Source organism: Trachemys scripta, chromosome 8 (assembly GCF_013100865.1).
Source record: "Trachemys scripta elegans isolate TJP31775 chromosome 8, CAS_Tse_1.0, whole genome shotgun sequence".
NCBI lineage: Eukaryota > Metazoa > Chordata > Testudines > Emydidae > Trachemys > Trachemys scripta.
The window spans coordinates 21,435,373-21,461,211 of record NC_048305.1 but is presented as its reverse complement, the minus strand read 5'-3'; the positions used below and the strand labels follow the sequence as shown (position 1 = coordinate 21,461,211).

General features: G+C 50.8%; 1 long non-coding RNA gene across 1 annotated transcript; it reads right to left on the bottom strand.

Annotated features, from left to right (window-relative positions):
• Nucleotides 1–62: 62 nt before the first annotated feature.
• Nucleotides 63–24,453, bottom strand: LOC117882067. The gene is made up of 3 exons (XR_004646932.1): nucleotides 24,249–24,453; nucleotides 3,066–3,226; nucleotides 63–146 (listed from the first exon to the last, which is right to left on the bottom strand). It is a non-coding gene; the product is annotated as an uncharacterized LOC117882067 (long non-coding RNA).
• Between the last annotated feature and the right edge of the window lie 1,386 nt (nucleotides 24,454–25,839).

The following is a 25,839-nucleotide window of genomic DNA, read 5'->3' as shown; positions in this document are numbered from 1 at the left end:
TGAGCAAAGTGCAAGCCAGGTGTCAGTTCTACAGCTAACTCCAACGGGCGGAGCAGGAACCAGGACTGTCCAATGGTACCAAGAGTCCTGGTCCTTCTCCAGCACCAACCCCCATGCTCCCAATCAATCCCATGTTTCCAGGTTCCCTGAGGGAAAGAAAAGAGCAAAAGTAAAGGCAAGCTTGTGCAGAAGCGGAAAAACAGCCGGGAAAGTGGCTCTCCCAGCCTCCCCCAGCTATTTGCAGGCAACCCACCTATAACAGCCAATAGACCAGACACACAGGCTCGAATCAGCCTTTCCAGCCGTGCCACAGAAATCAACACCTTTCTAGACATCACAGAGATCATCACACAAATGGGAGAAACCCTCTTAACACAACACCTTCACCCTGTCCTGGCCAGGGTACATTTCTCCTCTTTGCTTCTGGCTTCGCTGCAGTCACCAGGGCTGGACAGGAGCAGAGCAGACTGGCTTACCACATCAGCTCTTTCAGGTTTCAGCCTTGAAGTGGTTTGAACAAGCCAGTGGAAAGCACAGCCCTGAAAGATCAGGGGTTTAGAAACATTTCCAGCCACGGCATTATCTCCAGGCCCCGAATTGGCTGGGCAAGCGAGCAGCAAGCTGCAGCCATGTTTGGAAATCAATCTGCCGTGAGTCAGAGACACAGGACGCACTCACTAAAGGACTAGCTGAGAGAGAGAGGCTCAGCGCATGAAAGGAAAATGGGACACGGACTCCCAGGAGAACCTAGAGGATGATAACAAGGCAGCCAACTTTCAAAATGCTCACCCACCATCTCTTTCCTCCTGGCTAGCTAGTATGCAGAGCATACTGCTGCAACATGCAAAGAGATCCCAGGAGTCTCCTACTCCCAGGCAATCAGCCAGCCCAAGATGGAGAGACCACCCTCTTCTGCGCCAAGCCAGACAGCAAACCTGTGCTCTGTGCTGTGATACGAACCTGGTCTGGCCCGTTGTGAGGGATGCACACAGTAGAGTAGGCAGGTCTGAGGCCAGTTTGGGGAGGATGGAGTTTTAGGCAATGAGCTATCATAGCACCAAAGAAAACACACAAATAGAGACCTCAAGCTGAAGCTACCCTCTGCTGTATTCTGTATAGAAAGAGGCCAGCTTTCCCCTTATATAGTGAATAACTAACCTTGCCTACTTACCTGAGTGTGAGAGTACATACTGCACTACAGCCCCATTAACCGACCCTTATACACCACACTGACACTAGCTCCATGGAACTATTGGAACTAGCAATCCTGCACCAAAAACTGGCTTAGGGGGACAATGGCATTCCAGCTAACTGTGTGTATCAGCTAGAATCCCCCTACACCACATCCCAGTTCCTACCTGTGTATAACACCACCATGCTGCAAAACCCGACGCCTCTCCACACGGGTATTTCACATCGTCTATAGACGAGAGCAGGACTGGAACAAAACCCAGGCCCAGATCTGGATGAGCCTTTCCCAGACGTTGGGTTGTTCTGATTCAGTGCTTGCTCTGTGTCCGCTTGCGCTGCAAGCTCAGAACCAGGGGTTAGAGGTGGGATTCTGATTCAGAGCCAGGTCTCGTACGTACCTGTTTAACTGCCTGTAAATACCCCTCTGCAACACTGAGGGACAAGTTATAAAAGTGCAAACAAAAGATCACAGAATCCAGTTAGTTTGGGGCAATTTCACGAGCTAAAGATCGTGTCCATTGTTAGGATATAGATATTCAGGCCTGTCTGTAAAGGCCTATACTTTAAGAATTTAGGTGTATTCTTATCACTTAGCTAGTTATAGAGGTATAAAAGAAGGAATCAAAATCACTGTCTGTCTGTGTCTGGGCCTTCTCTTACTGTGACAGTCTGAGGCCTGGTTCTTAGGCTAAGGCCTTTGGCTAAGCAGCAGAGGCCAGCCATAAACTGGGAAGTGTATGGTCCAGGGCCAGTCTAGCAGGGGAAAAAAAAAAAAAAAAAAGCCGCGATCGTGATTGGCGGCAATTCGGTGGCAGCTCTAGCGCCACTTCATTCTATGGCGGCAATTCGGCGGGAGGTCCTTTGCTCCCAGAGGGAGTGACGGCCCTGCCGCCGAATTGCCGGACATGCCGCCCCCCTCTTCATTGGCTGCCCCAGGCACCTGCTTGCTATGCTGGTGCCTGGAGCCGGCCCTGGTATGGTCACATCCTTACATTGCAAACTAGTCACATTGAAATAAGGTGCTATTGGGCTGTTAGGAATACAATCCTGTCCTGATATTCCTATCACCTCCAGAGAAAGAGAAGAGCCTAGAAGATGTAAAAGGAAACTTAGTTTGATAGCATCCTGTGCGGCAAGAACTTACTTATCAACAGCTGGGATGTAAAATCCTCATTTCTGTATTGTTCTATCACTGTAGTCTCCACTTCCCTAATGTTTGTCTGTATAATCTCTGTCTGGTTCTGTGATTGTTTCTGTCTGCTGTATAATTAATTTTGTTGGGTGTAAAGCAATTAAGGTGGTGGGATATAATTGGTTAAATAACCATGTTACAATGTGTTAGGATTGGTTAGTTAAATTTCAGTAAAATGATTGGTTAAGATATAGTTAAGCAGAACTCAAGTTTTACTATATAGTCTGCAGTCAATCAGGAAGTAGGGGGCGGAATGGGAACAGGGACTGGGGGTGGGGGAACTGGAATCATGTTTTGCTAAGGGGGAGGGAATGGGAACAGGAAGACAAGCTGGGAAGGGGGACACTAAGGAAGGAAACTGGAATCATGCTTGCTGGAAGTTCACCCCAATAAACATCGAATTGTTTGCACCTTCGGACTTCGGGTAATGATGCTCTCTGTTCATGTGAGAAGGACCAGGGAAGTGAGAGAGTGAAGGAATAAGCCCCCTAACATCCATTAACTGGTAAATACGTGTGTATCTGTGCATATGCCTGTCTGTGAGTGCTTGCCTGAGTGTGTGTGTGTGTTTGTGAGAGAGAGAGAGAGAGAGAGAGAGAGTACATACATGTCACAAAAAAGTCAGAGTGGTTGGAAGTGGTGGCGCGTGCATTGACAGATGCTGGTGCTTAGTGACCATCACCTTACGCTAACAGGCCATGTTGACCTGCTGCCAGTTGCCTGGATTTCCGAGGCTGTCCCCCTTAACAGGTCACTCTTCAGGCTGCCTTCAGTCGTACTTCTCCAAAGCTGTCAGCTGTGCACTGCTTCCTCTATTCAGCCAGTGTCCTGTGCATCCCATGTCTGTAAGAGACAAAGAGAGAATGGAGATCAACAGGGAGCCAGGAAAGGCCCTGTCACCAGGGCTTGCCAGCCAGGACATCAATGCAAACGCAGCTGAAAGTCACAAGTGTCATGAGTTTATCTGCTTCTGTCAAGGCTCCTCCCCCCCTCTGAACTTTAGGGTACAGATGTGGGGGCCTGCATGAAAACTTCTAAGCTTAACTACCAGCTTAGATCTGGTCCGCTGCCACCACTCCCAATGTGCTAATTCCCTTCCCTGAGTAGCCTTGAGAGATTCTTCACCAATTCCCTGGTGAATACAGATCCAAACCCCTTGGATCTTAAAACAAGGAAAAATTAACCATCTCCCCTCCTCTCTCCTACCAACTCCTGGGGGATCAAGATCCAACCCTCTTGGATCTAAAAACAAGGAAAAATCAATGAGATTCTTAAAAAGGCTTTTAATTAAAGAAAAAGGTAAAAATCATCTCTGTAAAATCAGGATGGAAAATAACTTTACAGGGTAATCAAACTTAAAGAGCCCAGAGGACCCCCCTCTATCCTTACGTTCAAAGTTACAGCAAACAGAGGTAAACACCCTAGCAAAAGGTACATTTACAAGTTGAGAAAACAAAGATAAAACTAACAGCCTTGCCTGGCTGTACTTACAAGTTTGAAATATGAGAGACTTGTTCAGAAAGATTTGGAGAGCCTGGATTGATGTCTGGTCCCTCTTAGTCCCAAGAGCGAACTCCCACCAAAACAAAGAGCACAGACAAAAACCTTCCCCCCACCAAGATTTGAAAGTATCTTGTCCTCTTATTGGTCCTTTGGGTCAGGTGTCAGCCAGGTTACCTGAACTTCTTAACCCTTTACAGGTAAAAGGATTTTGGAGTCTCTGGCCAGGAGGGAGTTTATAGTATTGTACACAGGAGGGCTGTTGCCCTTCCCTTTATAGTTATGACAGCTTCTCAGCTCTGTGGCCTTTTGGGACATTGCAGCCCTACGGCCTGGAGAGGCCACAGGCCAAGCTGGTGTGGATGCTCGGTGAGAGCGGGGTGTTTCAAGGGACAGGAACTCTGCTGGGATCACAGGCTCTCATGCCCAGGCCCAGCGCCAGCCTTGTCCTGACCGGGAGCACAGCCAGGCCAGATGCAGCCGTGTTCACGGACAATTGCCAAGCAAAGCTGAGCTGTGTAAAACAAGGCTAGCTCACAGGGATGAGAGGCTGGAAGAAGGGCAACATGCAGTGTGATTATTAGAGCCGGGCCTGAGCTGCAAAATTCAGAGCTGCCTCTGGCTCTCAAACCCCGGCTTGGAGAAGTTGGGAGGGGGCTGCTTCTGGTACATCTATGATCATTGTTATTGTTAGGATCTGTGGGCAGCAGGAGAAGCTCAGTGTAATGCAGTGGGAGAAAGTGTGAGGCACAAGCTGAGAGCACTCCTCTGGGGCTCCTCAATCCCACACAGAATATGGCAGTCTCGCTTCTAAACGACCCCTGAGTACAGATAGCTACAGTGCCCGATACACACAAGCATCCACTGGCCCCTATATTGCTCAGGATCTTCCCCCCAGCATCCTTCCCTCTGCTCTGCACGCCCGACACCTGCCAGGCCTGAGTCCTCCAAAGGGGCTGCACTTGAATGCTGCAGAACACTCCTCGCCCAGGCAGTGGGAGGTCAGGCCTCCCAACTACGCCAGGTCCCCTGCAGTGCCCTGGGGAGCGCTAGCCCTTCTCCCACTGCCCTGCCCTGTAAACCAATCAAGTGCCCCAGTCCGCTCTAAAGACCCAGCAAGCAGACACCAGAGGGAAGCCGGTGGTGCAAACAGCGACAGCGTCTGTAATGTGAGCTGAGCAATAGACACACTCCAGGCCTGGCTCCACCATTCCTGTGAATGCTTTAATGACCCCTGTGCTTACACACTGTGCAGTCACGCTCACACAACTCTGGGTGCACATTTGTGTGTGTGCAAATGTCCACATGTGCTGGCACATGGGATATGTGTGAGAGTCCGTGGCCGGTGAGGCCCCCAGCGACTGGGCCCAGTGAAGCCAGTATCAGTGGATGGCTCCTAGGTGTGCATAAGGCTATATGAACCACTGTGTGCATCAGTGCCTGAGCAGAAAGCTTCAACGTATGTGCCAGGCATGCGCGGTGCTGTCCTTCCCCCTGGGCCTGTGGGCAGGTCCTGGCAATGAGACTAGGCTGAGCTGGAAGGCACTAGAGCAGTGATGAGGTTCTCATCCCCAGGAAGTCACCCTGGGCATTGCACTGAAGATGCCTTGGCTGGTCCTAGCTCCCACCCGATGTCCCAGGGAGCCTTACAGACACTGACGGCCCACCAGGCGATGTGCCGAAAGCTGCTCCAGGTATAGCACTGAGAGGCTTTCTGCACTGCTCCCTGAACGGTTAGAAAGGCAGCAGCCGCACAGATGGGACTCAGCCATTCAGGTCAGAGAAGTCTCTGAACAAGGGACCACACACACACACACTGTAAACACCAGCACACATGTGCCCAATGCATGCACTGACACACACGCACACACAGGGGTTCACCCCTCCAGTTTAAAAGGAAAGACCAGAGACTCGGCCCAGCACAGAGGGCCCAGGACAGAGGAGCAAATGGAAAAGATGAAGAGAAAGGGAGTGGCTGGCCCGAGGGGTATTTGTATCCCTTGTGCTCCCGGGCTGCTCAGCCCCTTTCCCACTCTTTCCTCTCCGTGCTTTGGTCTAAAGATCACAAGTCTCACATGCTCTCAGCTCCCCCATCCCCTGGGAATGGGGGATTTAAACTGCTGGTCCTGGAGTGCAGGCTCTGATTGTGAGCTCTAGGGGTGAAGAGGGCCCAGCTGTCTCCCAGAGCTCCTGGGAGGATGATCTGTTTAATTTTCTCCCATGCTTTCCCCCCCAGAGCAGTTCAGGGGACCCTGCTGTGCTCGGCGGACCTCGGCAGCCAGTCGGAGTCTCCACGGTGAGAGCAAAGTGCCTGTGACTCCTCACAGGTGGGAGTTGGTCTTCCAGGGAAATGCTTTAATACTGGGTTACCCTTGCCCTTCAAACAGGACTCATAGCACTGTGCTCAGGAGCAACCCTACAATAACAAACCAGGATATGCTCTGCCCCAGCATTTATAAGCAGCCCTACAATAACAAATCAGGATGTGCACTGCCTCACTATTGTTAAGAACCCTTCCAATCACAAACCAGGCTCTGAAGCCCCCGCACTCAGAATCAACCACTGCATAACAAGCCAAGATGTACGCGGCCACAGCACTCATGCACAACCCTATAATAACCAATCCGGGTACATGCAGTGGAGGGAACTGGCATTTGGGGAGGGAGCCTCCTTTCAGCTCCAGGCCTGCGTGGGTTTACTCCAGTCAAGTGAGTAATGAGCTGTACGTTCCTCCTGCTGCTTCCAAACCAAGAGGCCCAGGGCATGTTCTGCTCTCCGAGATCAGAGCCACGCTGGCACGTCCCCCACTTCTGGATGGCAATCAAAGCTTCCCGCAGAGTGTGCACAAAGTCTGGCTCGTGGGATAGCCTCCAAGGAACTTCCCAGATCCTGCCCTGCTCCCAGCCCCAGCCATCGCCCTGCACCAAACGACTTGGTGGGAAACACCAAAGCAGAGAGTTCTCGTCATCCTGAATGCAGGGTTCTGAGGGCTCAGCTGCTGTCCCCAGGGAGGAGACGGCAGCCGAAGAAATGCCATGAAGCACTCTTGGAATGCTCAGGGCCACGCGTCCTACGGAGCTTGGAAGAGAAACATCTGCTGGGAACTATTCCTCCCTCCTGTGCCAGAGGGAAGATCCCCCCATGCTTAGACCTTTCCAGTCCCTGAAGAGGAGCACAGAGCAAATACTGGGCCTGCCCCTTTCCCTCCTATCACATAAAAACAACGAGGAGTCCGGTGGCACTTTTAAGACTAACAGATTTATTTGGGCATAAGCTTTCGTGGGTAAAAACCCCCACTTCTTCAGATGCATGGAGTGAAAATTACAGATACAGGCATAAATATATTGGCACATCAAGAGAAGGGAGTTACCTTACAAGTGGAAAACCAGTGTTGACAAGTCCAATTCAGTCAGGGTGGATATTTATTTTTCTCCCTAATTCCTTTCTGCAGGGAAGCAGGGCTTAGGCTCCATGTCTAGGGAGCAGGGAGGTTCCTGCTTCTCATGCAATTTCCTAGCTGGACCTGTCTCAGGCACAGGAAAGTGGAGTGACTTGTCCAAGGACACCACAGAGTCCGCAGAGCATCTAAACCAGCGTCCTCCTAGACCCCTCGACCACACAGCCACCCTCTAGTGGAGGGGGTTGGTTTCCTATGGATTTGCTATAGTGCCATAGCTATGCTGGCAAAACCCCACAGTGTAGACACAGTCTACATGGAGCAAAGCGTTTTTTCCATCGTTGCAGGAACACCACATCCATGAACGGTGGTAGTGAGGGTGACGGAAGCAATCTTACATCGACCTAGCTGCATCCACACTGGGGTTAGGCTGGCATAGCTATGGTGCTCCAGGGTGTGGATTTTTCCCTCCCCTAAATGCCACAGCTATGTTGATCTAAGTTTGAAGTGTAGCCCAGGGCTCAGAATCTAGGTCTCAACAGGGTGATGCACTCTCTGCCCTGGAGCCATGAGTCATGGTATCCTACCCTCACATCAATGGATATCAGGGATGAATTTGGCCCACTGTTTTCTCATCTTCCTAACACAGGGATCGGCAACCTTTGGCCTGCAGCCGCCAGGGTAAGCACCCTGGCGGGCCAGGCCAGTTTGTTTACCTGTCGCGTCCGCAGGTTCGGCCGATCGCGGCTCCCAATGGCCGCGGTTCGCCACTTCCGCAGCCCCCAAATCCCTGCCACTTCCCGCAGCCCCCATTGTCCTGGAGCGGCGAACCACGGCCAGTGGGAGCCGCGATCGGCTGAACCTGCGGACGCAGCAGGTAAACAAACAGGCCCGGCCCGCCAGGGTGCTTACCCTGGCGGGCCGCAGGCCAAAGGTTGCCGATCCCTGTCCTAACAAAATGAATGTGTTTCTTCCTGCATTAGTTATAGACATGGATCCAAGTTAGGGATATCTCCAGGCCCAATGGGTAACTGCGTCTTTTTGGATTGTGTGCATCCTCCCAGGAACTGAGCCCTGCTACAGACAGATCACAAGACCAGCTGGATTCCCAAGATAGCCCTCTGGGCCAGAGGGATCTCCAGCTGATCACAGTGGATGCTAAAGGACTCTCTGTTCAAAACCATTTTTCAATTGTAAAAAATTGATTTTTTTAAAAAAGGCCATTTCTACAGGCAATGTCTGTTGTTCCTAAAATTTGTTGTAATTGAAATCCCAAAACCCTATTTTTTTTTCAGTTTTCAGCAAACAAAAGCCCCCCAAATTTTGATTTCTTTTTTTTTTAAAGGAAGCCAAGAAAATGTTGAAACAAATTAAAACTTTCTCATTGTCACTGATGTTTTTCACAGGCACAAAACTTTTCGCCAGGTGGCTCTGCCCAGTAGCAGGTCTGTGGCAGAGCTATGATTAGACCTCAGGCCTTCCTGGCTCCCCATCTTGGGCCATAACGCAGGACTTTGCAAAGAGGCATTATTGCTTTCTCTAGCACCCTTTCTTCAGGGAGCGCCATGTGTTTTGCCAGCATTAATACATGGGGGACTTGATCCAAAGTCCATTGAAAAGCTTCACTTGCCTTCTAACCTGCAGCTCTGTCTGGGGAACTCTAGGTGGATTGTGCTTTGTATGCAGTATCCCTTGCATATTCCTAGCTGTGGCATCGGCACATTCCTGGATGAACCTGCCTGAGCCATCCTATTTGCCCCTGTGAGATCCCTCCTCAGGGTTTTTCCCCCCAGCATCAGTGGGGGCATTTGCAGGCTGAAAAACACTAGCTAATATTGCAGTCTTGCGCTTGGACCTGACCTCCCCTCTGCCACCCAGTGCCCCACGGCTGTGCAACGCTCATTGGACAATGTGCCAGGCAGACTAGGCCTTGGCTACACTTGGGAATTCACAGCGCTGCGAGCGAGCGTGCAGCGCTGCAGGCTCTGATCACACTGGCGCTTTACAGCACTGCACTCGCTGCGCTCGGGGGGGGGGGGGGGCCTTTTCACACTCCTGAGCGCAGCAAGTTTCAGCGCTGTTCAGCGCCAGTGTAGCCAAGGCCTAGGACTAGAATCTCACCCTCTGTCCAGGCCCTTTAGTTGCTTTAACTGCAAGGAACAGCCTGAGAACCAGTGTCATTCTGTGACAGATGGAACAGAGGCAAGACAGCTGGAGGGGGAGACCTCCCTGATGTGATCTTAGCTCTTACTGGCAAGTCTCAAAGCCAGGCTTATCTCAGCTCAGGCAGACGTGTCTCTCTCTTTGCCAAGCACTGCACCTCCCCTTATAAACATTCCTCGGGTATATAGCCCAGTACCTACAGCTCCCATACTGCAGTTTTATTTCAGACAAGGACTGTCAGTTCCATGGAGACCCCACTGCTCCTCATGGAAACCCTTTGGGGCCCTGTAGAGTGGTTGGGAAGGGGCGGGGGGGGGGGGCATAGAAGAGTATTTCCCCCAAACCTGCCTCATCACCAGGAGGTCAGGTTTTAAATTAAAGGTTTATGAGAAAAAGGAGAGCGGGAGAGAGATCCCAATCTGGTCCCAGACTGGCAGGCTGATTAACCCCGGGTTCAGGCCCAGGCCCTGATGCTCACTATAAATAGCGCTGCCTTTCCTTTCCCATCCTCCCTCCAGGGGATGAGAAATGCCTGTCCTTTTATGGTCAACAAGGCAGATTCCTGGGGCTGAGCTGGGGGCAAGCCAAGGGGGCCCAGGGGATTCAGTCCTGGGCCTTTCATGCTGCTGCTTTGCTCTGTGGGCTTTGCTGGGATCAGTTATAACGCCAGGAACAGAGAGCAGGTTTTAATGGCTTAGAGGAAGGGATGAGTGCAGAGGGGAGATGATGTGAAGACATCTGGAAGCAGTGGCTGGGAAATGCCTCTCGTTCCATCCTCTGGGCTCATGGTACCCACGCCCGCTGCTGGTCTGAGCAAGCAATGCCAGGGACGGACGGACATCCTATTTTAGTGCCTATGCTTGGGAACTAGGCCCCCTGTGAGAATGACGGGCAAACGCACGTGCCCTCTGAGAGCTTCCAAGCTGCAGGCCACAGGTCTGTCCAAGTGAGCGAGGCCATGGGAAGGCACCGTGGATGTGCATGGATGTGAGCCTGTATATGTATGTGCCTGATAGGTATACCGGCTGTGTGTATATCGTGAGTGTGTGTGTGAGATGTGCACACTGGCTGTGTGTATATCCTGTGTGTGTTTGATGTGCACGATGTGTATACCAGCTGTGTGTATATCGTGTGTGTGTGTGTGAGAGAGAGAGAGATGTGCACACTGCCTGTGTGTATATCCTGTGTGTGTATGATGTACACGATGTGTATACCGGCTGTGTGTACATCATGTGTGTGTGCGCGCACTCTGCATATGACAGATGGTAAGCCCTGTGGCCAGGAATCATCTCTTCTCTGGGTCTGTCTCACACCCAGCACAATGGGCCTTTGGGAATCACTTCAGGGAGAAATATTTATGCCTAATGTGTTTGCATGTGATGTGTTTGGAACGTTTCTCCCCTGACCCACAACTGTGCCCCCTCTTTGTAACAGGGCGGCTGGGTTTAGCATTGTGGTTGGGATGTGTTGCAAAGGGGGCGGGGTGCTCTTGCTGCCCTTCCCTCTGACCCCCAAAGATTCTCATCCTCTTGCTGCGAGGGTGCTGCTCTGTGCTCAGTCTTACAGGGCCTCAGTCTGAGACACTAGTAGATGCCCCTGTGTCTGGGGCTGATGCGGCTCCCTGAAACGGCAGGGGGCTTGTCATGGAGACAGACTCCCCTCACCACACTGCAGCTGGTGAGCTAAGGCTAGGCTGCCATGGGGACAGCTGGAGCCCAGGATGGGAAGCCAGTGCTGTGGTACATGGGATTCCTGTTAGCAAAAAGTTCTGATAACCACCAAAGTCAGAGGCCAGTTCCACGCACAGGAAGACCCCAAACTGTGTGTGCCATTCCCCCCACCCATGGGAGTTTGTCCTCCCCACCATGGGCCCCATCTTCCCCACCTCACCATGCTGCAGGTAGAGTGAGGGGACAGTGCACCCTGGTGGGAGAGGAAGAAAGGCACTGGGGGAGACGGCGCGCACTATGGGGAGGGGGAAGGGTACATAGAGGCGCACACACAGTTTGGGGGGATGGACACAGTGCGGTGTGTGGGGAGGAAGGTTCAATCCATTATTTCTATAAAGAACCTCAGTCACATTTCCTAGCTCTGCCTAGCACCCCTCATTCTGTCAGAACCCAGCACTGGATTTCTCTGCCCACCCGCTCAGCCTGGGGGCTCTTTAACTAGGGCCAGAGATGGGAACAGGCCATGAGGGGATGGGGCCCAATTGCCACATGACCCGGACAGGACTAGGCAAGGGCATCCCTGGTCCGAGTTCAGTGTTCGGGGCCTTCTGAAGAAGAGCGAAGCAAAACACCGCTTTCTCCCAGGCCTCTCTCCCAGCCCTTCGCCTTTTCTCCCAGCCTCATCCATTTTCCCCTTGCTCCCAGTCCCCTCGCCACCCAACCAGCCTGACCACAATCACACCATTCCCCACCCTGCTGCCTTCACTCAGGACTGCCTTCCCTCCCCCACTCTCCCCAATAGCCAGACCTGCACAGCATCAGGGCCTGGCCTGCCTCTCCCCCCTTCCCCTCATGCTCAGGCCTGTCCCTTACCCTTCTCAGCAGCAGGCACGGGGCGGGGGAGGGGAGAAGGACACACAGAGGAAATTGTGTCTGGAAACAAAAACTGTAGCCTTAATTCTGTGTCAAAAGTCTTGAGATGACCTCCTCCCCTGGCCCCCATCCTTCCCACTTCCCCCGGTGCTCCTGGGGCGTGTGAGCTAGGGGCTCTGGGAGCAACTCCTGCTCTGTTTGCACATCACATTCCTAGCAAAGAGGAAGTAATTTGCAGAGTGAATTCCCAGGGGAGACAGTCACGTCAATGGGCCTGCTGGAGCCAGTTTTCTTTTAGCTAGATCCATGCTATTGCAGGGTGGGGGGGGGGAGAGGGGGAAGGAGAGGAGAGGAGAGGTGAAGAGGGAAATCTGGAGTCTCATTCGAAAGGTTGAAGTAGCCCGGATAAAAATCCCTGGCTGTCAGAATCCTGGATGCACGTGGATGGCTGAGGCATGACGCGGTGTGAAGCCACCAGTGCCTCCAGCTGGTGGGAAGAGAGACAAGCTGCAGAGGGAGCCGGCAAGGGGGCACAGAATTAAAAACAAAGCACCAAGCTCTATAGCAGAAGAAACCTGGCTAATATTTTAGCTCCTTCTCCTGGGCTTAGCTGGAATGAGACCATTCTGCTGTTCCCCCTGCTACAAACACTTCCCGGCCTCCTCTTCCTCCTGCCCAGGCCCATGCCATGAAGTCACAGCACACTTCAGCCTTGGTGATGTCCCAGGCCATCAAGCCTCCCATCTGGGATGTCACAGAATGAACCAGGCAGGAGGTGCTGGCTGCATGGACAGGAGATGACTTCCACTGATCCGTCAGGACTTTAGTAATGCAGGGCCCATTCCTGATAGAGGCAAAATGCCCACTAAATTGGGAGCTATTCATAGATTCCAAGGCCAGAAGGGGCCTTTGTGATCATCTAGTCTGACCTGTATCACACAGGCCAGAGGACAGGCCCAAAATAGCAAATCTTTTGGACAAACACCAAGCTTGATTTAAAAATTGCCAATGTTGGACAATCCACCATGACCCTTGGTCAATTGTTCCAACGATTAATTACCCTCACTGTTAAAAAGTTGCATTTTATGTCTAGTCTAGATAGCTCAGTGGTTTGAGCATTGGCCTACTCAACCAGGGCTGTGAGTTCAATCCTTGAGAGGGCCACTTAGGGATCTGGGAGAAAAACAGTACTTGGTCCTGCTAGTGAAGGCTGGGGGCTGGACTTGATGACCTTTCAAGGTCCCTTCCAGTTCTAGGAGATAGGTATCTCTCTCTCTCTCTCTCTCTCTATATATATATATATAAAACTTCCAGCCATTAGACCATGTAATACTTTCTTCTGCTAGATTGAAATATTTGTTCCTTCCTGTAGATATTTAACCTCTTAATCTGCTCTTAGTTATGCTAAATAGATTGAGCTCCTTGAGTCTAGCACTGTAAGGCATGTTTCCTTTGACTCAAGGAGCTCAATCGTTCTTGGGGCTCTTTAATCCTTCTTGGGGCTCTTCTCTGAAACCTCTCCAACTGATCAACCTCGTTCTTGTATTGTAGCCACCAGAACTGGACACAGTATTCCAGCAATGGTCACACGACTGCCAAGTGCAGAAATTAAATAACCTCTCTCCTCCTACTCAAGATTGTTATGCATCCAAGAACATAAGAACAGCCCTACTGGGTAAGACCAAAGGTCCATCTAGCCCAGTATCCTGTCTTCTGACCGTGACCAGTGCCAGGTGCCCCAGAGGGAATGAACAGAACAGGTCATCATCAAGCGATCCAACCCCTGTTGCTCATTCCCCCTCTGGCAAACAGAGGCTAGGGACACAATTCCTGCCCATCCTGGCTAATAGCCATTGATGAATCTATCCTCCATGAATTTATCTAGTTATTTTTTGAACTCTGTTATGGTCTTGGCCTTCACAACATCCTCTGGCAAGGAGTTCCACAGGTTGAATGTGCGTTGTATGAAGAAATACTTCCTTTTATTTGTTTTAAACCTGCTGCCTATTAATTTCACTTGGTGAGCCCTAGTACTTGTGTTATGAGAAATAGTAAACAACACTTCCTTATCTACTTTTTCTACACCAGTTATGATTGTATATACCTCAATCATATCTTCCCTTAGCCGTCTCTTTTCCAAGCTGAAAAGTCCCAGTCTTATTAATCTCGCTTCATACAGAAGCCGTTCCATAGCCCTAATCATTTTTGTTGCCCTTTTCTGAACCTTTTCCAATTCCAATATATCTTTTTTTGAGATGGGGCGACCCCATCTGCACACAGTATTCAAGATGTGGGCGTACCATGGATTTGTACCAAGGATCTCATTAGCCCTACTGAGAGCACATGTTCAGCTGATTATCCACCCTGAACCCCAAATCTTTTTCAGTCACCATTTCCCAGGATAGAGTTCCCCCATCCTGTAAGTATGGTCTACATTTTTGTTCCTAGATGTATACATTTACGTGTAAGTGTATTAAAACGCATCGTGTATGCCTGCGCCCATCTTACCAAGCAATCCAGAGTGCTCTGTATTGGTGACCTGTTTTCTTTATTATTACCACTCCCGCAATTTTTGTGTCATCTGCAAACTTTATCAGTGCTGATTTGACGTTTTCTTCCAGGTCACTGATAAAAACATTAAATACCACAAGGCCAAGAACAAATCCCTGCAGACCCCACTAGAAACACGCCCACACGCTGATGATTCCCTGTTTACAGTTACATTTTGAGACCTATCCATTCATCAGCTTTTACTCCGTTGAATGTGTGCTATGTTAATTTTATATCGTTCTAGTTTTTTAATCAAAATGGCGTGCGGTACAAAGTCAAACCCTTACATAAGCCTAAGTATATTACATCAACACTAGTATTTTCACCAATCAAATTGGTAATCTCATCAAAAAAGGTATCACATCAGTTTGACAGGATCTATTTTTTCCATACACCCATGTTGATTGGCATTAATTATATTACTCTCCTTTAATTCTTTATTAATAGAGTCCTGTATCCGCGGCTGCAATATCTTGCCTAGGATCAGTCAGACTGACAGGGCAATAATTACTTGGCTCAGCCTGCTTACCCTTCATCTGAGCAAGGACTGCAGGATTGGGCAGTGAGCAGCATGGAGGAGACAGCAAAATATAATCCTTAAAGTTTCTTTTCTGTGGGGGAGGGATGGAGAGCCATGCAACTTCCCCTTTAAGAGTCCCAGTCATGGTGGGGCTGGTGCTCGTTAAGCTGCCATGCTAGCTAGTGTTTATTAAGTGGCTGTTCCCTTTTTATTGTCCTATACCCAAGCTAGTGGGGGGAAGGGAGGATGTACTGGAAACTGTATGGGTCCCATTAGCAAACCACTTCCTTTAATGGGTAGCATCTTGAGCAACTGAGAGCTTTGCTGTTTGGTGGCTTTCCCAGCATTGCCTCCCTACGCTGATGAGTCGGCTAAGCAGAGAAGGGGAGGGCCCTAATCCCATCCCTCGGGGGTGGGACACGCAGCTATCAGACCCTTGGGCCCTGAATGTCCCTGGTTTGAGTCCTGCCAACAGCTGGATTTGAACCCCAAACCTTCAACCCCCACAAGGTGAGTCCACACTTGAGGAGTAAGTCCATTTCCAAAGACTAAATAATAACCTGCCTTTCCCCTGTTCCCTTCCCTCACAAATAAAAATTTGACCCTAGTATCCACCAGTTCTCCCATCTCCCTGTGCTGAGCCTCTGAGTGTAGGAAGTCTGCAGCAGCGTGCCGTGGGGCCTAGGGAAGCTCATTAATTTATCTGGCAGGATAATGTGTTAGGAAGAATTCGGTCTGAGCAGGCGTCGGCTCCTCTCTGCATTGCTGTCCAGGGCAGCCAGCGAGTTATTGAGGCTGGAGCAGCTCTTTAATAAAAGCCACTTGATCCAATACACTTGGAAATGGCTGCTCAGACTCAGGTATTGATGTCATTCCCCCCACGAGAGAGGTACCCCCAAGGAGCCTCCCATCACCACGACCTGATTTTTCTTCTGCTTTATTCCCTCCTCCAACTTCAAGGCCTTGGCTGTTGACCACTCTTCTTCCAATCTGGGAGGGCTTCCCCTCAGAGCTCATCCTCACAGCTGCTCAGTAGTGTGGGGGGCACCACATCAGAACGTAGGGCATGTGTAGGGACACAGTCAAATTCAAGTCTTTTTAACAAACTTATAGTTAAAAATGACTCTTTCTGACAGCATCTCCTTTAAAGAGCATGGCCTGGTTTTTTTTTTTTTTAAATCATTCTTTTTGCAAGAAGGCTTTGTTCTGCTCTGCTATTGCTATATCTCTATAAAAGGATCTTTTCAGCAAGGGAGAAACTGACTGGTCCCCACTCCTACCATGAGCTCTGCCTGGGGCCTGTTGCAATAGATGGGATCTGCACAGGCACTGCACTCCTTGAAGGACTGGGGTCTGATGAGCTCTCCAGGGGTCGGACAGTGCCAGTGACAAAGGGCTGATTAATGCATACTATAAACAGAGACAAAGGGTCTTACTTCCTTCAATTACTTGGGGGCTACTTGTAACTCTAGTGGGTGCAGCATTGTCAGACAGGTTAGGATTTTCAGATTGATGGGGCGGGGTGTCTCTCTAAAACCAGTGACCTAAGAGTTAAGTGTGCTCACTGGAATTAATTTGAGCCTGTGTAAGAAGTAAAAGGAGCCTGTTCTTAGCAGATCATGGAGCACACTATGCCTCCTACACTAGGCCGTTTGTTAAACCTTCCCACACAAGACGTGTCTGTATTGTGTGCATGCACATGGGAGAAGGTGTTCTGACACCTAGGGGTGGCCAGCTGTGCTTGGCTCAGAGGAGGTCAGAAAAGAAAGAGAAAGAGGCACAGAAAGGTTTAAGTGACAGAAAGAAATGAGGGTCTGAAAGAAGGGAAGTTGAATTCATGAGTGAGGGTATGAGGAGAAGCAAAGAGCTGCAGCCAGACTAACAAGGTAGCATGTAGCTACACAGGAAAATGCACAGTGAAAAGGTTCAGGCTGGGAACAACGAAAACTCCTCATGGAATCTGTGTCACAAAAGCTGAGAACTGGGAACTCAATACGTTAGTGAGAGGTAGGATTACCCCTCGATTAGACAGAAAGACATCGCTGCACCTTCATAGGATAACCTGGGCAGCTGATTGTGTCCATTGGTTCCTGCCAGTTCCAATGACCACATATAAAGGGGAACTGCTCACTTCAGTACCTGAACACCAGGCCAGATTGTGGCTTGAGCTGAGACTTACAGTGTGTCTACACTTCCAAGTGGGGGCGTGATTTCCAGTGCGAGGAGACATACCCGTGCTAGAGTAATAGAAGTGTAGATAGAAATAGAAGTGTAGCCAAGACTACTCATGCTACTGCGGCTACCCTTCTGTTTTTAGCGCAAAGCTCAATCAGAACTGCCTCAGGTATGTCTGCTCGCGCTGGAAATCACACCCGCAGCTTGAAGTGTAGACATACCCGTAGTAGCTAGCCTAGCCAGCTGAGAATACGCTCACTCATAGCTTTAAGCACATGTTCTAGCTGCAATAAACATCCTTGACCCTGAGCCTGCAAATCCCCTTATGGGCATGCTTAACTTTACTTGTGTGAGTGGTGCCAATGAACACCAGTGAGGCACATGTGTGTGGGCAGGGTTGGGGCCTAAACTTCAGATGCGCATTTCCCGCTAAGACTGACTCTGGAGCAGTAATAGCAGAAAGTGTAAAGAGCCCGAATAACTCTTCTGGAAAGGGGACACTGGCCATTTGCATTTTCTGAAGCTGACTACGTTTTTAAAATGTCCAGTTGCTTCAAAACACACGAGCTGACCTGCTTTAATAAAATCCCTTTTATAAGCTGTAAGGGTTTTCCTGTTCCCCTCCTGATGGAGCATTTGAAACTGATTGCCCCCCTGTAAAGGGGAAACGGAGATACTAGCTCTCCCAAAGTGCTGTCAAATGCACAAAACAAACACACCTACATAACCCTTTGCTGTGGATCTCCAAGTATTCTATGGGTTGGGTTGATAGTTGTGTGTTTTGTGCTGGCCTGATCCTGAGAGTCAGCAGTATTAACATATAATCCTTCATTTAATAAATTTTGGTTACATTCAGTATCTTCAAAATGAACAGAACTTATGAAAGGTTGTGTTGCTCGCACACAAACGTTTATTACTACACACTGCGTGTGCACCCAAACACCAACATACACACACGCCAACTGACATACATACACCAACATGCACACAAACATACTCACCCATACATAGACACATGCACAAATATACATATCTACATGTCTGCAGGCACCCTACTCAGCTGCGTGCATCATGCGTGCGCACACACACAATCACAGGCATACTTGTTCCTGCATATACACACGAAGTTGGGTGCTGCCCATGCATTCACCTGCATAGCATGCGCATAAGCACGTGTCCCTGCGCACCTACACATCCAAACATACGCATGGTTTCTGGCTGCATAACCCCAAGTGCACGTCACTCCATTTCTGCTCTCCCCTCTTCGTATAGAGAGGGCATCCATCATTGCTATTCTGGGAAAGCCCAGGCCCCAGCCCGGTGCTTTTGTAACACGCTCTGACCCAGCCTCTTGAAACAAGTCAGCTCTCACCTTCCATTTACCTATAGCCAGAAACTCCTCTTCACCGTCATGTGGCCACAGCTCCTACCATGTGGAGTGGAGGGGAGGCCCATCTCAAGGCATTCCCCCTCGCATTGGGCGGGGGGGTTCATTTGGGATTAGACATTCCATTTTAGTGGGCACTCCCACTGACAGCTAGATAACAAACACCTCTCTGCTCTGATGGCATATTCCACCAGGTGGGAAAGGAACCCACTTGCTAGCGATTCAGGATCCCTGCACCCTGGGACACAGGATAAGAGGGAAATCCTGAGAGGTACACATGTATCGCCCTCTGATTTGGCCCAGGATTGCTAGGCAAGGTCAAGCAATGTTGGGTGCTGATTGGCTGGGGAGAGGGCAATGGTTTATACAGGCAGCATCCCAGGAGACCCTGCATCAGTCCCAAGGCAGCGAGTCGGTGGGGTGGGTGGGGTACTGAAGGACCTGGCTGGGTGGAAAGTCACTGGGGTCCTTATGACTGAAACAACAACTTCAGACCATCCCTTTGCTGTTGCTTTGTGCTTTGCATTGGCCGGGGCAGCCCTCTGTTCAACGCATCTACAGTTCTTTCAGTCTCTTTGTGTGTGTTTTTGGCCAGGGTTTCTAATGATGAAATGGCCCCAGAGCTCAGATTTCCAGCCTCTTGCCTCATCCTTTCCTATCTGACTCCAAATCACTAGCAAAGGCAGCTTTCTCCCTCTCACGCATGCAGGTTAAAACCTGGGCTGTTAGCTGAGGGCATGTGCCTCTAACAGCCCATAATGCACACTATTACCGGCACACACACACACACACTCAAATGCACACACAAATGCATACATGACTACACAATCACCCTGTAACACACCTCCACACACATTTTAACCAACACATGCCCAAACATGCCCAGTCTAACGTATACACAACTACACACTCACTCTGTAAGACACATTACACACCACACTAACATAAGCACACACAAATATGCATGTTTTAAACAACACATTTGTACACACAGTCTTACACATCAAACACAAATGCACATGTCAACACTCACCCTGAATCACTCACATTAAAACACATCACTATTAATTGTTGTTGGTACGAATCACACAATAGACAATACAACACAATACCCCCACCCCTTTAACACTTGTAATATCTGGCCCTGCTGAGCATGACAGAAGGAAAAGGGGGAAACGGAGATGGCAGCTTTTGTCTGGGGTGGGAGGAGAAGCTTCCCAGTTTCTCAGCTTTGGAGCCCAGAACCTATTTTGCAATCTGTGGTTAAAAAATACAAAGCTTAATCATCTCCAGACAACACTCCTGACAAGGAAAGAGGGAAATGCCACGCTGTCCAGGAGCGACGCAGAGCTGCAGCCTGTCTAGACACAGCCTTCCCCTAAATGCCTGCTGATAACTCCTTGGGAAAGCTTTGGCAGAGGTGCGTCATGCATGAGTGTGTGCTGGAAATGAACTCCTCGCCTAGCAGCACAAAACTACAAAGGCGTTAAAGCCTCTAACTAGGAAGTTCTAGGGCTTACGACTGGGTAAATCATTCGTGTCTCTACAGCTGGTTTTGGCGAGAGCAGAATCAGGCCCCCAAATGCTACTAATATGGTGAGTTGGAAGGGTGTGAGCCCCGGGGGACTAAATCCCTGTAATACTACACCTGGTCATATGCCTGCTGGAGACCTGGCCAGTTACCGCTGGGAGAGTAGCAAAGGGATTGAATTCCTCCCTTTATCCAGAAGACGTTACTTTCTTTTCCAAGCAACTCTAGCTTGTGCTGCAACATGCAGAGAAGGGATCATTGGTCCTTTAAAAGAGGCGGGGTTCACGCGGGGTCCCCCACAAGAGCCATTATTGGGCAATCTGCTTTACGGGGTTCTCTGAGTGTAAACCATTGTATGTCAAGCCTGTCCACATGCCCCAAGCATGACCCTTCCTGCCAGCCTCCCCCCCCCCAGTGTCCACCTCTAGAAGGGGTCAGATTAAGGTGTAAGCGGATGGTTTCCCCATCTCCTCCTCCATCAGTCCAAGGACAGGGAGCTAGGACCTTCTGAGTCCAAGCCCAGCTCCAACATTAACATACTATACAAATCATGGTCACATTCCGTGCCTCAGTTTCCCCATCTGTATAATGGAGATAACAAAACTGGGGTATGTGTGTGGGTGTGTGTGTGTGTGTGTGAGAGAGACGAGCTAATGGGAAGTAGATAGAGCTGTGGTTGCAATTTTTTTTGACAGAATAGTTTTCCATAGGAAAAAAAGCAGTTTCATCGAAATTGAAACGGTTCACGGGAATGTGTCAATTTTGATTAATTTTTTCATGGGCAACAGTCTAAACAAATAATTCCAGCTTTCTCCTTTCATTTTGATAAGGTAAAAATATTTCCTTCTGACTTTATCATTTCAATTTATTTTGTTTTGCTTTTTATTTGAAATACAACATATGAATATACTATTACACTCTATAGTTCCATATAATATAAAAGTAGAAATAAAATGAATTGAAATGATGATGTCAAAAGGAAGCATTTTCCCTAACTGAAATGACACGATTGCATTGAATCAAAACAATTTGACATTACTGAAGCGAAATGATTCGACGGTCCCGAATTGAAATTCTGCAGAGTTTTCATTTTCTGCGAAGTTTCAAAATATCAGCTTTGTGTTCCAGTTCGGAACAATCTCCCCTCCCCCTCCCCGAAACGCTGGAATTTCCCAAGGAGCGGACAGCTGCAGTGGGAAGCACTGCGGGGGGATCTTGCCGGCCCTTCCCTCCTGTTACTGATTTGGTCACACGGGCCAAACCTTTGGCCTGAGATATTGCAATCCTCGATCTCTACCAGTGTTTTTACTTTGGTGCACGGATGTGGGGGGAGGGGGAGACAGGGGGCAGGACAGCTCTGATCTGCCCCTGCGGCCTGAGCATGTTACTCATCATTCCCACGGGCCTGGAGATGAACTGTCCATCAATCTATCCTCTAAGTTGCACAGCTGGCAGCAGGGGAAAGTGACTGGGTATCTCTGGGAGGGAAGAATTCCTTGGATGCAACTAACCTTCTTAGCAAAGAATCCTGCTATGACCAGAGATCTGAGCAGCCCTGGGGTTACTCCAGTGCCCGGAGAAGGTCTGGGCTTGGGAGAAGCTCTGTTCCTTGTGTGCTGGGAGGCAGGGAGAGGTGGATGGTAAGGCAGAGATTTAACAGGGGTGTGCCAGCCGTGACCTTATGGAAATGTCAGCCCTGGTGGAGCAACCTGCTGACCCTCTGCTGCTGCAGTCAGGCTGTGACCTTTCTGGAGCAGCCTCTGCAAGCAGCCGGTGCAGAAGTGCCTGCTGGATCTCTGACTAGATCAGAACAAAGCGACATTTTGGGTGCCAGGAGATGGCACCAGCCTAGCAGCCTCCTGAAATTGCCTTGTTACCCTCAGACCCCATCACCGAGCTCACCCAACAACTCCTAAAGGCAAACAGACAGGCCCAGAGGCACAAAGCTGGGTGGCAAGACACAGATCTCACACCAGTCTCAATATGCAGCAGCTCCACTGAAGTCAATGGGATTACTCTGGATTTACACAGGAACTGTGCTGCTCGGGCAGCTGTGGCTGGGGGCAGGCTAAGAAGGCTGGACTCCGATCCCTCAAGGATCTAATAGTTTTCTGTCTAGCCCACAGCCCCATACAGTGATTTGCTTTCAGGCAGCTGCCTCCCCGTTGTGTTCTCTAGGAGTTCACTGCAGCCTAATTAGGGGGTGCTAAGTGGCCCAGCCACAGGGCCCCTCTTCTCCCACAGGCTCTAACCAGGGCTGCCCAGAGGATTCAGGGAGCCTGGGGTCTTCGGCGGCGGGGGTTCTTCTGCTCCGGGTCTTCGGGGCACTTCGGTGGCGGGTCCCGGAGTGAGTGAAGGACACTCCGCCAAATTGCCGCCGAAGACCCGGAGTGGAAGAAGCCCTCGCCGCCGAATTGCCGCCGAAGACCGGAGCGGAAGAAGCTCCGGGTCTTCGGCTGTGGGTCCGGGACCTGCCGCCGAAGACCCGCCGAAAACTCTCGTGGGGGCCCATGAAAACTCTAGTGGGGGCCCCTGCGGGGCCCGGGGCCTGGGGCAAATTGCCCCATTTGCCCCCTGCTCTGGACGGCCCTGGCTCTAACCTGCTGCACAGCAGCTAGAGAGAGCAGCAGCCTTTTGCCAGGGCCACCAAGCAGGGAGCTGTGGAAACACCTGAACTTGGGAGGAAGCTTGGGAAGGGAGCAAGCGCTACTAGCTGGAGGAAAAGCAAGCAGCAGCAGTGGGTCCGGCTGGCTTTGGGGTCCCGTCAGCCTGTGAGCCGGGATCCTGTCAGTCACTGATCCGCAAAGAGCCGCTGGGCAAGTGTGAGCAAGGAGAGGTGCCGGGGCCCCCTAAACATCTTCAGAACAGCCCCTCCCCCTTCCTCCAGAGCACTTGCTTTGCCCGCTGCACATCTCAGGGGAAAATGGCAGCAACATCTCTGTAACCCAGTGCAGCTCACATGGTCTATATTGGCATCTTCCGCTTGGGGAGGGCAGGGAGCCAGCCTCGGCTGGGGTTCAACTCACTTTATTTTTCCGCCCTGAAATATATGTGGAGCAAAACACAGCCCAGTGTGACTCGCTGTGCCTTGGGGCAAACTATCGGCCCCGGCCCCTGAGAGCTGCCCTGCGGGGCATTGGCCAGCAGCCCTGGGGGTCAGGAGCACCCCGCTCCCCACTCTCAGAGGGAGCCGCTGGGCTGGCCACTCAGCCTTGGAACTGCAGCTCAGGGCAGCAGGTTCATTCACTGCAGGGTCAAACAGTACAGGGGGCTGCCTGGAAACCCTCCCCCCTGGCCCCAGGGCTGCAGATGCTCAGAGACGCAACTCAAGCAATTTCCCCAACTCGCCAGAATCTCTCCATTGTAATCATCAGCCCCACCACCCCCCTGAGCTCTGTTATCCCAGACCCCCACCTCCTCGCAGCACTCTGCATAGCCGCGGGTGGACACTGCTGACGGCAGAGCTACGGCCCCTGGTGCAGAATAGAGGAGAGCAGGATGCAGAGCCCTACCTCCATCCACTGGGGAGAGGGGCTGTCCTGTCCCACTCAGGCAGGCAGCCCCAATACTGTGTTCCACTGAAACAGACACCACCTGAAGGCTGGACGCCACACAGCAATCCCCACCACCCCCAGCCCACATGCCGTGAGCCTTTGGGTGTGATCTGAGTGGGAAAAGACACTGGCAGAGCCCCCATTATTTGCTAGAAGGGAGACCCTGGCAGACCCATTCTTGTTTTAACCCCCTGCCATTCCCCTTCCTCCTGTCCATCTGCTTTGCGCTCTCCTTCCTAGCCAACCTGGGAGAAACTAAGTTGTTGCACAAACGGAGACTGAAATTTCAGCACAGAATAAAGCAAGAGTAGCCAAGCCGGGTGATTGGCTACATTTACAAGGGGAAACCGGTGTCTGGTACAGACTGGTATTCCCATTATCAGAGAATTTGAGCATGGGGACCATTACAGCTATGAATTTCCTATCGCTAGCCCTCTCTCTCCCCAGAGCTACGGAGATATGACAAAGAAATGCAGCTGTGCCAAAATGAATCTCATGCACACACACACTCAGTCCTGCTTCTCTCGGTCTCGGCGTGTACGTACCTATGTTGCGCGGTCATCCGAAGGACTCACTCACACCTGCTGTGCACTAGGCCCCAGCTGGGGATGAATGGGGGGGTCTCACCTCCACTCTTCAAAATATAACGTGCTACTGGGACCCGGTGCTGCCAGTCTGGGATTTTTAAGCAGCTGGCATGGGGGTCTTCAGCGAAAACTCCTTCCACACTGCTCAGAATCTGGAAAACCTTTTTCTTTTACCTTATATGAGCTGAAAAAGGAGGCCAGGCTGCAGACGGCCACATCTGTCAGGGGCGTTGAGGGGAGCCATTGGCTGCGGCCCGATCACGTGGGCCTGCTGCCTTGACCTGCGACAGTTCAGCGGAGTGTTGGTTTTACCCCCTAAGGAAGGAGCGTTTGACAATTTTCATATTTCTTCTAAATTTGGAGATTTCAGACAATGCTGGGAGGCTTGGCTCAGGATGCCAGAGGCCCATGTGGAAGTCATTAAGTCTGAGAGGGAGAGCGAGAGAGCGAGAGAAGGAGGGGAGGTGGGGAAAGAGGGGGAGGAGAGGGAGAGAGGCCTGTGGCCGTTGCCAGCTACATGCCTGGGAACATAAGTGAACTCACTCAGAGAAAGTTGTTTGTAATAACTGACTTCCTCTCCGGCCTCCTGCCCCATATGGGAAAGCAGAGGAGCCCTGAGAACTGTGAGCGGAAGGAATAACTCCTACCTCAGTGGCGACAGGACCCCCTGCTGCTCCAGGAGGGAGTGGAACGCACTGGGGAGCTAAGGGGAAATACTCAGTAACTCGACTTCAAATGCAGCCCCTGCCCATTCCTCATGGCTGGCTGCAGCCCTGATTGCAGGGCAGTGAGGGGAATGGAGATTCTCCCTGGCCTGGCTTAGGGTATCTTGTGATTCCCATTACTTTGAAAAGCTCCACCTGGTCAAGCTTGAAAAGGGCATTTAGGCATGTGAGCATCTGAGCATGTGAATGACAGAGCACAACCTGTTCTGGGTGCGTGCTGAGGGGGGCCCTACCAGTCTGACCGAAGCTGAGTTGTTCTTCTCTGGAGCAATAGTGGCTTTCTGCCCAGCAAGGCCCCTGTTGACCCTCCTCAGCCTGTCACCCCTCAAGGAGGTGTGGGACCTTGCATGCAATGCCAGCAGCAATGGGTTGGACACATCATTCTGCCGTTTCAATGCTGACTGCACCACCAACCACTAAGGCAAGTGTTCCTCACGAGGGCCCCAAGGTTATGGGTCAGACCCAAGAGGCCTGGCTCTGGGCTTGCAATCCTGGATGTCCAAGGTGAACTATTTTGAGGGTAACCAACACCGCAGAGCGGGGGTGACAGGACTGCTGTCTTGAGGGTGCAGGGTGGAAAGGGGGTTCCCTTTTGCTTTTGGTAGCCTTCCCTTCAATCTTATCTGCCTGGCCCCACAGATACAGTGTCTTCTTCAGGGGATCTTTGAGGAGCCAGCATTCTAGCCCCCAATTCCCCAGGCCACGTTTGCAAAGAGCACCCCAGAACCTGACCGTGCCCAAATGTGGAATGCAAGCCCATGTATGGCATGCACCATTCCCAGAGAATGATTGAATTAGCAACTGCTTGGCAACTCCTGAAAAAC